At 45.9% G+C, this 17,554-nt stretch overlaps 1 protein-coding gene across 1 annotated transcript in view; it reads left to right on the plus strand.

The window, feature by feature from the left end:
- Window positions 1-17,554, plus strand: part of RXRA (retinoid X receptor alpha) — a 263,947-nt gene that overhangs the window by 34,389 nt on the left and 212,004 nt on the right. The gene's annotated exons all lie outside the window — the stretch shown is intronic.

The raw sequence follows: 17,554 nt of genomic DNA on the forward strand, positions 1-17,554 counted from the left end.
AGAGGGATCTGGTAACCTCCCATCAAAATCCTGGAATGTCCTTTGATCAGCCTGTCCTCATTCTGACAAGCTCTGAAATGTCCTGACTTGGGCAGAAATTTGGTATAAATAGGTCAAAACCAAGGCAGTGCTAGGAGAGATATGGTGGTATGACATTATTCCACGATGTCCTGTTATTGTGGGACAGTCCTGGGAGAGACGGGATACATGGTGGTATGACATTATTCCCCGATGTCCTGTTATTGTGGGACAGTCCTGGGAGAGATGGAACACATGGTGGTATGACATTATTCCCCGATGTTCTGTTATTGTGGGACAGTCCTGGGAGAGATGGGACACATGGTGGTATGACATTATTCCCTTATGTCCAGTTATTGTGGAACAGTCCTAGGAGAGACGGACACTTGGTGGTATGACATTATTCCCCGATGTCCTGTTATTGTCCGACAGTCCTGGGAGAGACGGGACACTTGGTGGTATGACATTATTTCCTGATGTCCTGTTATTGTCCGACAGTCCTGGGAGAGACGGGACACTTGGTGGTATGACATTATTCCCCGATGTCCTGTTATTGTTCGACAGTCCTGGGAGAGACGGGACACATGGTGGTATGACATTATTCCCTGATGTCCTGTTATTGTGGACGGTCCTGGGAGAGATCGGACACATGGTGGTATGACATTATTCCCTTATGTCCAGTTATTGTGGAACAGTCCTAGGAGAGACGGGACACTTGGTGGTATGACATTATTCCCTGATGTCCTGTTATTGTCCAACAGTCCTGGGAGAGACGGGACACTTGGTGGTATGACATTATTCCCTGATGTCCTGTTATTGTCCGACAGTCCTGGGAGAGATGGGACACATGGTGGTATGACATTATTCCCTGATGTCCTGTTATTGTGGACAGTCCTGGGAGAGACGGGACACAATGACATTATTCCCTTATGTCCAGTTATTGTGGAACAGTCCTAGGAGAGACGGGACACTTGGTGGTATGACATTATTCCCCAATGTCCTGTTATTGTCCAACAGTCCTGGGAGAGACGGGACACTTGGTGGTATGACATTATTCCCTGATGTCCTGTTATTGTCCGACAGTCCTGGGAGAGATGGGACACTTGGTGGTATGACATTATTTCCTGATGTCCTGTTATTGTCCGACAGTCCTGGGAGAGACGGGACACTTGGTGGTATGACATTATTCCCCGATGTCCTGTTATTGTTCGACAGTCCTGGGAGAGACGGGACACATGGTGGTATGACATTATTCCCTGATGTCCTGTTATTGTGGACGGTCCTGGGAGAGATCGGACACATGGTGGTATGACATTATTCCCTTATGTCCAGTTATTGTGGAACAGTCCTAGGAGAGACGGGACACTTGGTGGTATGACATTATTCCCCGATGTCCTGTTATTGTCCAACAGTCCTGGGAGAGACGGGACACTTGGTGGTATGACATTATTCCCTGATGTCCTGTTATTGTCCGACAGTCCTGGGAGAGATGGGACACATGGTGGTATGACATTATTTCCTGATGTTCTGTTATTGTGGACAGTCCTGGGAGAGACGGGACACATGGTGGTATGACATTATTCCCTTATGTCCAGTTATTGTGGGAGAGAGGGGACACATGGTGGTATGACATTATTACCTGATGTCCTGTTATTGTGGACAGTCCTAGGAGAGACGGGACACATGGTGGTATGACATTATTCCCCAATGTCCTGTTATTGTGGGACAGTGTTATAAGAGACGGGACACTTGGTGATATGACATTATTCCCTGATGTCCAGTTATTGTGGGACAGTGTTGGGAGAGACGGGACACATGGTGGTATGACATTATTCCCTGATGTCCTGTTATTGTGGGACAGTGTTGGGAGAGACGGGACACTTGGTGGTATGATATTATTCCCCAATGTCCTGTTATTGTGGGACTGTCCTAGGAGAGACGGGACACTTGGTGGTATGACATTATTACCTGATGTCCTGTTATTGTGGACAGTCCTGGGAGAGACGGGACACAATGACATTATTCCCTTATGTCCAGTTATTGTGGAACAGTCCTAGGAGAGACGGGACACTTGGTGGTATGACATTATTCCCCAATGTCCTGTTATTGTCCAACAGTCCTGGGAGAGACGGGACACTTGGTGGTATGACATTATTCCCTGATGTCCTGTTATTGTCCGACAGTCCTGGGAGAGATGGGACACTTGGTGGTATGACATTATTTCCTGATGTCCTGTTATTGTCCGACAGTCCTGGGAGAGACGGGACACTTGGTGGTATGACATTATTCCCCGATGTCCTGTTATTGTTCGACAGTCCTGGGAGAGACGGGACACATGGTGGTATGACATTATTCCCTGATGTCCTGTTATTGTGGACGGTCCTGGGAGAGATCGGACACATGGTGGTATGACATTATTCCCTTATGTCCAGTTATTGTGGAACAGTCCTAGGAGAGACGGGACACTTGGTGGTATGACATTATTCCCCGATGTCCTGTTATTGTCCAACAGTCCTGGGAGAGACGGGACACTTGGTGGTATGACATTATTCCCTTATGTCCAGTTATTGTGGGAGAGAGGGGACACATGGTGGTATGACATTATTTCCTGATGTTCTGTTATTGTGGACAGTCCTGGGAGAGACGGGACACATGGTGGTATGACATTATTCCCTTATGTCCAGTTATTGTGGGAGAGAGGGGACACATGGTGGTATGACATTATTACCTGATGTCCTGTTATTGTGGACAGTCCTAGGAGAGACGGGACACATGGTGGTATGACATTATTCCCCAATGTCCTGTTATTGTGGGACAGTGTTATAAGAGACGGGACACTTGGTGATATGACATTATTCCCTGATGTCCAGTTATTGTGGGACAGTGTTGGGAGAGACGGGACACATGGTGGTATGACATTATTCCCTGATGTCCTGTTATTGTGGGACAGTGTTGGGAGAGACGGGACACTTGGTGGTATGATATTATTCCCCAATGTCCTGTTATTGTGGGACTGTCCTAGGAGAGACGGGACACTTGGTGGTATGACATTATTACCTGATGTCCTGTTATTGTGGACAGTCCTTGGAGAGATGGGACACATGGTGGTATGACATTATTCTCTGATGTCCAGTGATTGTGGGACAGTGTTGGGAGAGACGGGACACTTGGTGGTATGACATTATTCCCTGATGTCCAGTTATAGTGGGACAGTGTTGGGAGAGATGGGACACTTGGTGGTATGACATTAATCCCTGATGTCCAGTTATTGTGGGACAGTGTTGGGAGAGACGGAACACTTGGTGGTATGACATTATTCCCTGATGTCTTGTTATTGTGGGACAGTCCTAGGAAAGATGGGACACATGGTGGTATGACATTAGTCCCCGATGTCCTGTTATTATGGGACAGTCCTAGAAGAGACGGGACACATGGTGGTATGACATTATTCCCCAATGTCCTGTTATTGTGGGACAGTGTTATGAGAGAGGGGACACTTGGTGAGATGACATTATTCCCTAATGTCCAGTTATTGTGGGACAGTGTTGGGAGAGACGGGACACATGGTGGTATGACATTATTCCTTGATGTCCTGTTATTGTGGGACAGTGTTGGGAGAGAGCGAACACTTGGTGGTATGATATTATTCCCCAATGTCCTGTTATTGTGGGACTGTCCTAGGAGAGACGGGACACTTGGTGGTATGACATTATTACCTGATGTCCTGTTATTGTGGACAGTCCTAGGAGAGACGGGACACATGATGGTATGACATTATTCCCCGATGTCTTGTTATTGTAGACAGCCCTAGGAGACATGGGACACTTAGTGGTGTGATATTATTCCATGATGTCCTGTTATTGTAGGACAGTCCTGGGAGAGACGGGACACTTGGTGGTATGACATTATTCTCTGATGTCCTGTTATTGTGGACAGTCCTAGGTGAGACAGGACACATGGTGGTATGACATTAGTTCCCGATGTCCTGTTATTGTGGGACAGTGTTGGGAGAGACGGGACACTTGGTGGTATGACATTATTCCCTGATGTCCAGCTATTGTGGGACAGTCCTGGGAGAGACGGGACACTTGGTGGTATGACATTATTCCCTGATGTCCTGTTATTGTGGGACAGCGTTGGGAGAGACGGGACACTTAGTGGTATGACATTATTCCCTGATGTCCTCTTATTGTGGGACAGTGTTGGGAGAGACGGGACACTTTGTGGTATGACATTATTCCCTGATGTCCTCTTATTGTGGGAGAGTGTTGGGAGAGACTGGACACTTAGTGGTATGACATTATTCCCTGATGTCCTCTTATTGTGGGACAGTGTTGGGAGAGACGGGACACTTAGTGGTATGACATTATTCCCTGATGTCCTGTTATTGTGGGACAGTCCTGGGAGAGACGGGACACCTGGTGGTATGACATTATTCCCTGATGTCCTGTTATTGTGGGACAGTCCTAGGAGCCATGGGACACTTAGTGGTGTGAGATTATTCCACGATGTCCTGTTATTGTGGGACAGTCCTGGGAGAGACAGGACACATGGTGGTATGACATTATTCCCTGATGTCCAGTTATTGTGGACAGTCCTAGGAGAGACGGGACACATGGTGGTATGACATTATTCCCCAATGTCCTGTTATTGTGGGACAGTGTTATGAGAGACGGGACACTTGGTGATATGACATTATTCCCTGATGTCCAGTTATTGTGGGACAGCGTTGGGAGAGACGGGACACTTAGTGGTATGACATTATTCCCTGATGTCCTCTTATTGTGGGACAGTGTTGGGAGAGACGGGACACTTTGTGGTATGACATTATTCCCTGATGTCCTCTTATTGTGGGACAGTGTTGGGAGAGACTGGACACTTAGTGGTATGACATTATTCCCTGATGTCCTCTTATTGTGGGACAGTGTTGGGAGAGACGGGACACTTAGTGGTATGACATTATTCCCTGATGTCCTGTTATTGTGGGACAGTCCTGGGAGAGACGGGACACCTGGTGGTATGACATTATTCCCTGATGTCCTGTTATTGTGGGACAGTCCTAGGAGCCATGGGACACTTAGTGGTGTGAGATTATTCCATGATGTCCTGTTATTGTGGGACAGTCCTGGGAGAGACGGGACACATGGTGGTATGACATTATTCCCTAAAGTCCTGTTATTGTGGACAGTCCTGGGAGAGACGGGACACTTGGTGGTATGACATTATTCCCTAAAGTCCTGTTATTGTGGACAGTCCTAGGAGAGACGGGACACATGGTGGTATGACATTATTCCCTGATGTGTTATTTTGGGACAGTGTTGGTAGAGACGGGACACTTGGTGGTATGACATTATTCCCCAATGTCGTGTTATTGTGGGACAGTCCTGGGAGAGACGGGACACTTGGTGGTATGACATTATTCCCCGATGTCGTGTTATTGTGGGACGTTTTCAATTTCCCTGTTGATAAAAGGGCGTAGCCTATCATATTGGGGCATGACCACATTGGATGGGAGCTGGGGCTGGTTAGGTTGGAGCCAGCGTGGGTCAGGTTGTGGTCGATTTCTTCATTTAAAATTTAATGTATAGTATATGTATGTGTAGCAATCTGCTCTCTTTATTTTCTTTTGTTAGTTCTTCCCTATTAAATCTGCTCTATTTACTTTTATTGTTATGATAGTGATAATTTGTTTGCTCGTAGTACACAGGACACAACAGTCAGTACTCCACTACCACAGTAGAACAATGGGGAAATGGCGGTGAGAAACAAAACATTAAGACACAAGAAAATGTAGCTTTTATATAACTCATCGTATTTTAGTATATTATTATTTGGAATGGTCAGAACAAACCGCTGCATTTCCTCGTCATATGCACCGTTTATGTTTTACCTACCAATGAAAAGAATGTGTGTAATATTTCTTTAACAACAGTGGCGTAGAATGCAGGCAAACCGTACTGACCTATTTTCCGTAAAACTTAAACAATTGGATAGCCAGGCCCGTTCTTTTTGTCCTACATAACAAACTGACTGGATCTTGTATTGCGCAATGTCCTTTGAAGTACCTTCATTTAAATGCAAGAATTCTCCACAAGCTTGTAAGGCGCCGGTCCCTCTGGAAAGAATCTGTATTGATCAGTGGGAGAGGTGCAGAGATGGATAAACTCTCACACTGATCACTGCGCCAGGGAGTCATCCACGCGCCTTTAATTTCTTTGACAGGTGGGACGATGACATTCAGCTTAAAGTGACACGAATCCGAAAATTCTAATTCATTCAAAAGACTTCTTGTGACATTGGGTAATCTTGCTGAAGGACACAGCAGGGGGCCATTATGAGCCTGGAGTGACTGGTAATAAAGGACAATAGTTTGCAGTGATACAAATATTAAACATTGTAACCCTGGTCAGGGGATTAGAACGTTTCCATATACACACAGCCCTTCCCGTGTAATTATCTGTTCACTGAGCGACAACATCATAGACCTGATTCATTAACGAAACGAACGTATTCTGCATTTTTTTTAAAACTAACGTAATTTGGGCATACAAGCACCAGTATTCAACTACAAGCTGATCTGAAGAAAGGTCTCTTGTTTAATACGGGTTTATGTAAGGTCTTTTTTACCTGAAATACATTTATTAGGATGTTATTAATGTCTATTGTATATTAAATTAATTTTAACAGCTGCTCCTGATTACAAACACATGTTCTAGCTGTATACACAGCCGTCATCACTAGTAATCAGCACTTACACCTGACCTGTAGCTGGTGCAAGAGATACTTCAGAAAAACACGTACCTTTGAGATGATCAGAGCTTGAATCGGAGGCTGCTGCGTGTGCTCGAGATTGTCACGTTCTTACTGTACATTGACTACGTGCATACACCCAGTCCCCCCTTGCTGAGAAGGCATCAATGTACCTGGACAGAACGTGGCAGAGCCTGAGGACAGCGGCTGAAACCACAGTGAGGCGTAAGGGTCCCTGGTGGAGGAGCAACAAGGCGATTAAGGTGAATAGTTCACAACTTCCCAGGAAGTGTCTGTAAAAGAGAAGGCACTTGGAAAAGGAGATCCCAAAACCATCTTATGTAACATGGCAATGTTGGGGCTGGCTATGGGGAGGGAGACCTAGTGTGTTCACGCGTTGCTTGGATTCTTTGTATTGTCATGTGCCCTTTTTAAAACAAATGCGCTTGGTTTTTCACTCAGTAATTGTGCATTTGAAAATAACAGCTTCTGCAGGAATGCCGCGTTTAGCATGGTCTGAAGGGATGAGTTGGTAGGTTTGGGCCACACCCTACAACATTTTGACTTTGTTATTCAGGATAGAGGGCGTGGTCATGTAGAGTATGACACCCCCCCCCCCCCAATAGTCCCCGCAGTTTAGATGAAAGTCGGGACAGTAATAATAATAATAATAATAAAATGCCCGGAACATTGTTTACAATCATGAAATAATTATAGCTCTAAGAAGTCTGTGTACTTTATCGTAATAAAAGCTGTATTTTAAACCACAACCAGGTAGGTCTCCCTTTTCCCCTGATGAGCAGGCCACTCTCCCACATCCTACAGATGGGGGGCTTCGATGGCATAATTTGCCACAAATTACATCATTTAGACCCCCTGTGACAAATTGACACAGTTACATAGAAACATAGAATTTGACGGCAGATAGGAACCACTTGGCCCATATATTATGCCCATTTTTTAATCTACAGTGATCTCAAACCCTATTTGATCCTTAGTTCTTTGTAAAAATATCCTTATGTCTATCCCAAGCATTTTTAAATTGCTCTACTGTATTAGCCTCTACCACCTCTGACTGGAGGCTATTCCACTTATCCACTACCCTTTCTGTGAAGTAGTTTCCTCTGAACCTACTTCCCCCCAGTGTCAGTACATGTCCTCGTGTTCTAATACTTCTCTTCCTTTGTAGAATGTTTCCCTCCTGCACCTTGTTATAACCCTTAATATATATGAAAGTTTCTCTCATGTGCCCCCGTTCCCTTCTCTGCTCCAAACTATACATAATAAGATCTTTTAGTCTTTCCGGGTAAGTTTTGTGCTGTAGGCCATGCACACACCTTCTTTGTACAGTCTGTAATGTATTTATATCCTCCTGGAGATACGGCCTCCAGAACTGTACACAGTAATCTAGATGAGGCCGTACCAATGACCTATACAGTGGTATTATTACTTCTTTCTTTCTGCTACTGATTCCTCTGCCTATACAACCAAGCATCTGACTTGTCTTCCTCATTGCTTTGTTACATTACTTACCTGCCTGTAAGTCACCTGAAATAGTGACTCCTAGATCCCTTTCATCCTCATTAGTTTACATTACTATGCCATCTGTACTATATTTAGCCTTTGGGTTTTTGAGACCCAAGTGCATGATTTTGCATTTTTTGGCATTAAACTGTAGTTTCCACTTTGCTTTATTTTTCCGCAGGGGGTGTGTTTAAAGTGACAAAATTTGCAGCTTGCACCCTCATTCGCACCTGAGATTCTGGAGAGGAAATGATAAAGTAGGCAAGTATGTTTTATTTTTACATGCACAAAATATGTACTGTGTTTTTCGGCTGTGTTAGGACAAAACGAGTGCTTCAGTGGGCTTTTATAGGTGGGCAATCCATATTAAAATTGCACTGCGTGAACACATGGGGCAGAGACAAGTCCTCTGTACAGAAGGTCCGTCTATAATCATACACAGTTTATCTGCACAGTTATATACTGAGTGATGTGGTATGAATATGTATATAAATGGCAGCTCTGGCAAAACGTATTCCTAAGAGTGATGAATTCTTCGTGAGGTTTCTTAGCAACCCTGGAAAATGTTTGGGAGGGCCTAATTTTTTTAGTATGGTAAACACATAGTCATGCAGTTCATTTAATCAGAATCCTGGCAACTGGGCTAAGTATGACCTCATTTTTGCATCTTTATTTCATATAAAGTGAAGGGCATTTTTCTTTTTCCCCCCCCCCCCCCTCCCTTACTAAAGACTAAAAGATTTAATTCTCTGAAACTTTGCACTCTCCAGACGTTTCCGAGGCATTATTAGGCTAAAATAAACTCTTAGAACCCCGTAATGGTGCGTTATTAACTATTCTGCAAATTAGTGGTAAAGGACAAAGAACACAAATTACAGGACATTAGTTGATTTCCACAGTAATTAACTCCCATTTCGCTAGAATAGCATTGAGCATTTAATTAAGAGATCTCGTTCTCCGACATGACTAACAATGTCTGTGACTTATTAACCGGGCGCTTCAGCGAGAAGTGAATGATGTTTTGTAAGACGCTGTTATATTGTACTATTGTTCTTTGGCCTATAAACAGTTTATCCCCAAGGTCTTTGCTTGTTAAATATTTTGATTCTAGCGATTAGTTGATGAATTTTTAAAGCTGAGAATTACTTAAAGCAGCAATATCCACAGCCCAGTCTTGTGATACACAGAGATTAGTGTCACACACTCTTGGTGATAATAGAGAATGTCACCCTGATTGTCATGGTTTACCATCAAAATGTGGGACACTAACATGATGTGAGGAGGGGAATGGAGGTAGCAGGAAGCCACAGACTGAGAGTTATACAGTGGAAGGAGCAGGGTTCCCCAGCAGCACAGAGTATATCAGGAGATGAGTGATGTGTTAGTGAGGACAGGCCTGCATGTGACAGGGGCAGTGACATGATGTGAGGAGGGGAATGGAGGCAGCAGAAAGCCACATACTGAGAGTTATATTTTGGAAGGAGCAGGGTCCCCCAGCAGCACAGAGTATATCAGGAGATGAGTGATGTGTTAGTGAGGACAGGGCCGCATGTGACAGAGGCAGTGACATGATGTGAGGAGGGGAATGGAGGCAGCAGGACCCCACAGACTGAGCGTTATATAGTGGAAGGAGCAGGGACCCCCAGCAGCACAGAGTATATCAGGAGATGAGTGATGTGTTAGTGAGGACAGGGCTCCATGTGACAGGGGCAGTGACATGATGTGAGAAGGGGAATGGAGGCAGCAGAAAGCCACATACTGAGAGTTATATTTTGGAAGGAGCAGGGTCCCCCAGCAGCACAGAGTATATCAGGAGATGAGTGATGTGTTAGTGAGGACAGGGCCGCATGTGACAGAGGTAGTGACATGATGTGAGGAGGGGAATGGAGGCAGCAGGACCCCACAGACTGAGCGTTATATAGTGGAAGGAGCAGGGACCCCCAGCAGCACAGAGTATATCAGGAGATGAGTGATGTGTTAGTGAGGACAGGGCTCCATGTGACAGGGGCAGTGACATGATGTGAGAAGGGGAATGGAGGCAGCAGAAAGCCACATACTGAGAGTTATATTTTGGAAGGAGCAGGGTCCCCCAGCAGCACAGAGTATATCAGGAGATGAGTGATGTGTTAGTGAGGACAGGGCTGCATGTGACAGAGGCAGTGACATGATGTGAGGAGGGGAATGGAGGCAGCAGGACCCCACAGACTGAGAGTTATATAGTGGAAGGAGCAGGGACCCCAGCAGCACAGAGTATATCAGGAGATGAGTGATGTGTTAGTGAGGACAGGGCTGCATGTGACAGGGGCAGTGATATGATGTGAGAAGAGGAATGGAGGCAGCAGGACCCCACAGACTGAGAGTTATATTTTGGAAGGAGCAGGGTCCCCCAGCAGCACAGAGTATATCAGGAGATGAGTGATGTGTTAGTGAGGACAGGGCTGCATGTGACAGGGGCAGTGACATGATGTGAGGAGGGGAATGGAGGCAGCAGGACCCCACAGACTGAGAGTTATATAGTGGAAGGAGCAGGGTCCCCCAGCAGTACATAGAAGTGATTCAAGGCTCCTGTCACATGGTGAGGTTGGATACGTCTCTGTATGAATTAGATCCAGCTTGTTTTTCTAATATGTGATGTTTCTGGGTCCACATCTGTTACTGAGTGTCAGGGAGCAGAGCCAGAGTTTGGTGGCTAAGTGCTTTGCACACTGCTGGGCTGCAGAGCGACCTTACTCCCGGAGAATAATCAGCAGGCATCTCTGCACGCACCGCCAGCCCCTCAGCGTTGCGCCTTACCCTGGCCTCCCCAATTCATAAATTCATCACGATTTTCCCAGGATGTCATTTTTGGCAAATGATCCCGGTGCATAGCTCCCGCTAATGAAGCAGTGGCAGCCTGACCCCAGGAAATCCAGAGGCCACATGAAAACACAGAGCAGGGTTCAAGGCTGGGGCTGTGAACTCCAGATTTTATGTGGAGGTTACGCTGAGGTCAGGAAGCCATTGTGTCAGGAACAGTGGTTTCTATTTCAGTCCTTTCATGTAAAAGGGAAAGAAAGAAGCATAATAGGGAAAGGTCGCCTTCTAGGGGTCTCAGGGGCTGTGAGGAAAGACGCAATATCGCAGGGGATCGCGGCGAAAACATGTGATCGACAGACCTTCGATTAACCCCAACAACACCGAGAGGGCCGGGAAATCGTCTCAGGAGAATGTTCTGTGTTATATATATAAGTAATCCTCATAATGTAGATCTCTGCATGTCACATAGCTATTCCTAATGTAACTGTGTGTGTACAGTAACTGTGTGTGTTTGTGTGTGTTTGTGTATATGTGTATATATGAATATCTGTATTTGTGTGTGTGTGTGTAAATATTTCAAGACTTGTCAAAACCAAACAACTACAGTTTTGGGTGGCGTTCCATACATTAACCACACATGCAGACTGGGTTTCTGAGATCCACCTGATCTGATGGGTCCCCCTATATCTGCTATGGTCAGGGTAGGGCCTTCCCTTGCCCCTGCTGCAGGCGTCTTGCTGTCTGCACGCTGCCTATATGATCTAATGCGCTAGAAGAGCTCCCCCAGCCTGCAGCAGACCTCGGAGGACCAAACTGGCCTACTGTCCCTGAATTTGGTGTAGTTCCCCCGGTTCCTGCATACTTTGCTAGGATCTGCTGCCAATCTTGTCATTTTTGACCCTCTGCACTTGACAGATCCCCCCCCCCCCGCTCCCCCGGGTATTCCCGATGGATCAGGAGTAGGCATGAGCCTACGGGCACTAGAGGCTGCACATCTAAAACATGTTTATTTTTCATCAGCAAAGAAAGAAAGAACCAAGGGAATAAGACTAATAAATTGATGTGAGAGGTGAGTTCATCTGATGAGGGACAGTCTCCCTACTTTCTGCTGTATGACCAGAGTGACAAAGCTACCAGGATTCCGAGTAATAGACCGTGGCTAGTGGATGTGGTGGTACCAGTGGCTGTAACTATATCAATCTGTCATTCCTGACAATTAGGACATCACATGGTCAGTCCTGACCTTGTCCCCTGCCTAATCCACATTCTCTGCATAGCAGTATATCACCTGTCAATCAAACCCTAAATGCATCATTGTCATTTTCTTAAAGGTTGCAGGGGGCAACCATTTCGCCTAGCCACAAATCTAAGCCTCATTCATCTGTTGAGTAAAGTTCCCCCTTAATGTCTCTGCCCACCGGGCAGTTTGAAAATAATGTAGTTGTAAGTATATATAGCCAGTGATAACAGCAGTTTGCAGGCATTATGTGCTCGTCAGGGGTTAAGCGCTGAGTGATTGCTGAATACCTCTATTACGGCCTGCCTACAATCCCTTTGGATTGCGCTAGCAGGAGACGGTTCGCTGTTTTGATTGGAGCAGTCAGATAGATGTATTTTGCTTTCTCTTCGGGGCCCCTCAAGCACCATGTGCTATTCATTAGAAGGGATTTTTTTCCTGTTTTGGAGTACGCACAGTTTGCTTCTCCTACTAGGACGTATTTGCCTCTCAGACGGTATAGAAGTGAAATAGCGCAGGGCGTAGAAATGCTGTAAGTGTGATTGGACTGATTTGAATCTTTGCAATGGATGGATGGGGTTAGGTGTTGGACCTACATGGTTTTGCAAAATGCTGTTTGACTGTGAATTGTATTCCTGCTAAACCAGAGCCCCCCGAGACAGAGAAGAGCGAGTCAGATTTAGGATGACCTGGCTGGGATTTAGGGAACACGATGGAAGAAATTAACCCTTTCACGCCTTCCAAAGATAACAAAGCCAAACTGTAGTTTACAGAGCTCTGGCGTTGACTATTGTCAAAGAAGGATGTGGGCGGCCTCTTGCAACCCAGTTGTTGTGGAACTACAGGTCCCAGCATGCTGGGCACTCCCAACTACACAAGAGAGAGATTGCAAAAGTCATATGTAAGCTAATGGGCTGATGTCTTAAAGGGACCGCATCATCAAAATTGTACTGTAGTGCATTAATTAACACAATAAGTGGTAGATTAACTAAAACTTCTAAAAGAGAGAAGGGGAGGTGCTGCCCATAGCAACCAATGAGACCCTGGCTACCATTTATATAGTACTAAGTGGGCGTGGGTGATCGTAGAGAAGGCGCGATAGGGCGTTTCAGGGCGGGGTCTGAGTGGAACTATTATTTTGCCTATATGTTTGGCTGTAGGGTTTTATTATTGGTGCTGAAGTGGTTATCGCTGTAACTTTTCTCCCTCACCCTCAATGGCTTCTCCTTTTCCACTGTCCTGTAAAGCAATAGGTAGCGGTATTAACTGTAATTAACTGATAGTGTCTTTAACCCTGAGTGCTGGAGCTGGACTAACCAGTGGAAGAAATTCTGTGGGTGCAGGGGATTGGAGCCCCCCACAGTCCGAGGCCCCTGGGTCTGTCTGATGTGTTAGTGGAGCTGCAAACTAGGAGATTCCAAAGCAACTAAACTGAGAGTAAAACATTAACATTTTCTTTTTGTACCATCACAAAACTATTATTAGACAATGTAAAACAATATTTTTTGTATCAGTGTCCCTTTAAGACGGTAGCGCAAAACGCCCGCTGGACACACATCTAACAATGTAGAGACTTGTGGTGTAACTGTAAAGAGTTTCCTCTGTTCCACTACTAACTTCTCTGCATGTTACACGTATGAACAAGTTAAGCTTTATTGTGGCCCCTACCAATAAGTCCTATCTTCCCAATGGGGTCCTCTGACCAAAAAAGGTTTGGCACCCTGCTTTCAGTGATGTTAATAATGCAAAAGCCAGAAGATTGAACCGTGTTCAGGAAAACAAACATTGTAACAAGAGAAATGACACATTATATTAATTCACAGTCATTGTTGTGGGTTTATCTCTCCTTTAAGGAGATGGAGTTTCCCCCTTAAGATGTTATATGAGATGTATGTGAATGTTTTCTCCGGGAAGTCTCAGTAAAACGCATATGTGTATACAGATTCCCATTACTCGTTCCCATTTTATTGCAAACTCTGTCTTCACGTTCATATTTCTTGTTGCTGCATAAAGTGTATTTGAATCCCCCTCGATCAGCAGCCTTCTCGGACCCCCTGCTGTCTAAATAATCTACTGGTCCTGCCTCTATCCCCATAATAAGCCAGCGCTGGGAGAGGTAAACTAGTGTGTAATGTTTTCATTGTTGTAGGAAATTAACCATTCTACGTGATACATAAAATCCAAGATGTTGCCGCTTGTTTGTTATTTTATTAATATAATACTTGTCTATGTTTCTTCTACACCCAGATTATGTTAGGAACCCCTCATATAGGACCACAGGGGTTGCAAAGTTGCCATCGCAGGGGTACGAAATGTTGTTTATTACCCTGACCCACCCCCCCAGCACAGGAAGGCTGGAAAGAGCCCCAGCATATTTCAAGCCTTCCTCCACCCACTCTCCCCCCCACACAACATACACTCTCCCTCAACACCCCCACACAAACTCCCCCCCACAAACATACATACACACAGAGTCCCCCCCACACACACACACTCTCCCCACACACATATATACACACACACTCTCCCCCACACACACTCCCCCCCACACACATACACACACACACACTCTCCACACACACACACACACACACACTCCCCCCACACACACACATTCCACCCCACACATATACACACACACACACACTCTCCCCCCCACACACACATACACACTCTCCCCCACACACATACACACTCTCCCCCCCACACACACATACACTCTCCCCACACACACACACACACACTCTTCCCCCCACACACATACTCTCCCACACACACACATACACTCTCCCCACACACACACACTCTCCCCCCCACACACATACACACTCTCCCCCCCACACACACATACACTCTCCCCACACACACCCCCACCCCCACCCCCACACACATACACACTCTCCCCCCACACACACACACACTCTCCCCCCCCACATATACACATACATACACACTCTCCCTCCCCACATATACACACACACACTCTCCCCCCCACACACATACACACTCTCCTAAATACACACACACATACACTCCCCACACACACACACACACTCTCTTCCCCCCCCCCCCCACACACACACACACACACACTCGCTCTCCCTCCACCACCCCACTCACACTCTCCACCCTCCCCACCCGTCTCACACATATACTCTCCCCCTACAGAGGCACCAGCCCTGCACTGATCAAGTGAGGATGGTTTAGGGGGGGGGGCACTTTTTTAACTTTAAACAGCGCAATGTGTATGGGGATTGTCTCTATTACAGGCAAATTCTTTGTGTGATGTTTGATACTTTATTACTCCGATTGAGCCTTCAAATCCTCCCCTCTGCCGAAGTGCACCATACAGTTTAACGTGAGACCTGATCTCCGCCAGTTATGAGCTGGTTTAGAATTCAGGTGATTTTGGGCAGGGGGGAATGGCCGTGCACGGCAAGGACTACCCGGAAAATGCCCCCTCCCCCAACTTTATCTCATTGCAATAATCTAGCTCCACAAATTGAAATCTTGTTACTGTTTCATATTCGTCGTGGTACGCATGCTCCGTATTTCAGTAGGAACGCCTTCCCTCCGCCTATCTCCACCCAGCTCCTCCCCCTCAGTCTTAGAAAATGGCTGCTTCTCCAAAAGTGCTTCACAAACCTACGCACCCCTGCGCAAATCTAAACGCACTTGCGCCAATCTAAGCTTAGTAACTGACAGCTCTGTGTAATTGGCGGCTCCGCGTTGATTCTGTGCCATCATGTGTATCACATATGTTCTACATATGAAATGACCGACCTCGGATTCCTAATCTCAGGATATAGCGAGTGTCTGCCAGCTTAATGTCAAATCCTCCTTGCACAAAAGCCACATTATCAACATATGTTGTAAGATGGACGGGGCGTCGGGGGAAAGTAATCTGTGCAATCAGAGCTATTTCACAACATCACCAACGAAATTTCATTTGCACAAAACAAATGGAAAAGAAACAGTGTCCTAGCGAGTCTGCCTTTCCAGAGAAAATGGCTTAAAAAAATAATTAGTTAATTGCGCTGTAGGAGCAACCTCCCATGGCAATGTGTCAGCTCCTATTAGTTACTCACTAACATTAAGCTGAATTATCCAGCTGCTCACTGGAGATACTAATCATTTATCCCACAGACCCCAGCTCCTCTCCCTCTACCCCCCTGTGCTATTAGGATCATTTTTCTGGACAGATGTTCCATACACAAGTCCTGGCCGCCACCCTCTAATGTTTTCTTGAAAAATATAATATAAAATCCTGGTTATTGATCTGTAGCGTTTGGTTGGGAGGAAATGTAGAGGGACCCCGGTGAGTTTTAGCCATCGATGCCACAGGGCAAATAGATCCAGTATGGTGGTTGGATTTCTGATGTCAATGAAGAGACCGGAGGTCATTGCAGAGTAATTCCGCAGAGCTCTCATTGCATCATTGTAATTAGCTGCTTAAAAACTGTGTCTCTGAGTCACTGTCCATTTCGGTGATGGATGGCTGACATACGGCTTTTTCATGAGGTCAGTTCTGTGGCTTCAGTCTGTTTTAAAGAGATAGCTGCAAAATTGTGGGGCGATCTGCACCAAATCCTGAAAGATAGTATGGAGCCATCACACCAGCCTCCAAGAAAGATCTGCCCATAGTCCTAGTTATAGGACAAGTCACAGATATACACTTTGGGGGGTATTTATGAAAACTAGGACAGAGGAAAAAGAGGCTAGAACAAGTATCAGCCAATTAGATGCTGTCATTGTACTAGTACAGTTCAACAAAAGAAGACAAGTGGCTGATTGGTTCCATGCCCCTGTTTTTATAAAGGTTCCCCAGGCAGCAGGAAGCCACAGTCTGAGGGTTATATAGTGGAAGGAGTAGGGTCCCCCAGCAGCACAGAGTATATCAGGAGATGAGTGATGTGTTAGTGAGGACAGGGCTATATGTGACAGGGGCAGTTACATGATGTGAGGACGGGAATGGAGGCAGCAGGAAGCCACAGACTGAGAGTTATATAGTGGAATGAGCAGGTTCCCCCAGCAGCACAGAGTATATCAGGAGATGAGTAATGTGTTAGTAAAGACAGGGCTGTATGTGACAGGGGCAGTGACATGATGTGAGGAGGGGAATGGAGGCAGCAGGAAGCCACAGACTGAGAGTTATATAGTGGAATGAGCAGGTTCCCCCAGCAGCACAGAGTATATCAGGAGATGAGTGATGTGTTAGTAAAGACAGGG

This window comes from Mixophyes fleayi, chromosome 9 (assembly GCF_038048845.1).
Source record: "Mixophyes fleayi isolate aMixFle1 chromosome 9, aMixFle1.hap1, whole genome shotgun sequence".
NCBI classification, from domain to species: domain Eukaryota; kingdom Metazoa; phylum Chordata; class Amphibia; order Anura; family Limnodynastidae; genus Mixophyes; species Mixophyes fleayi.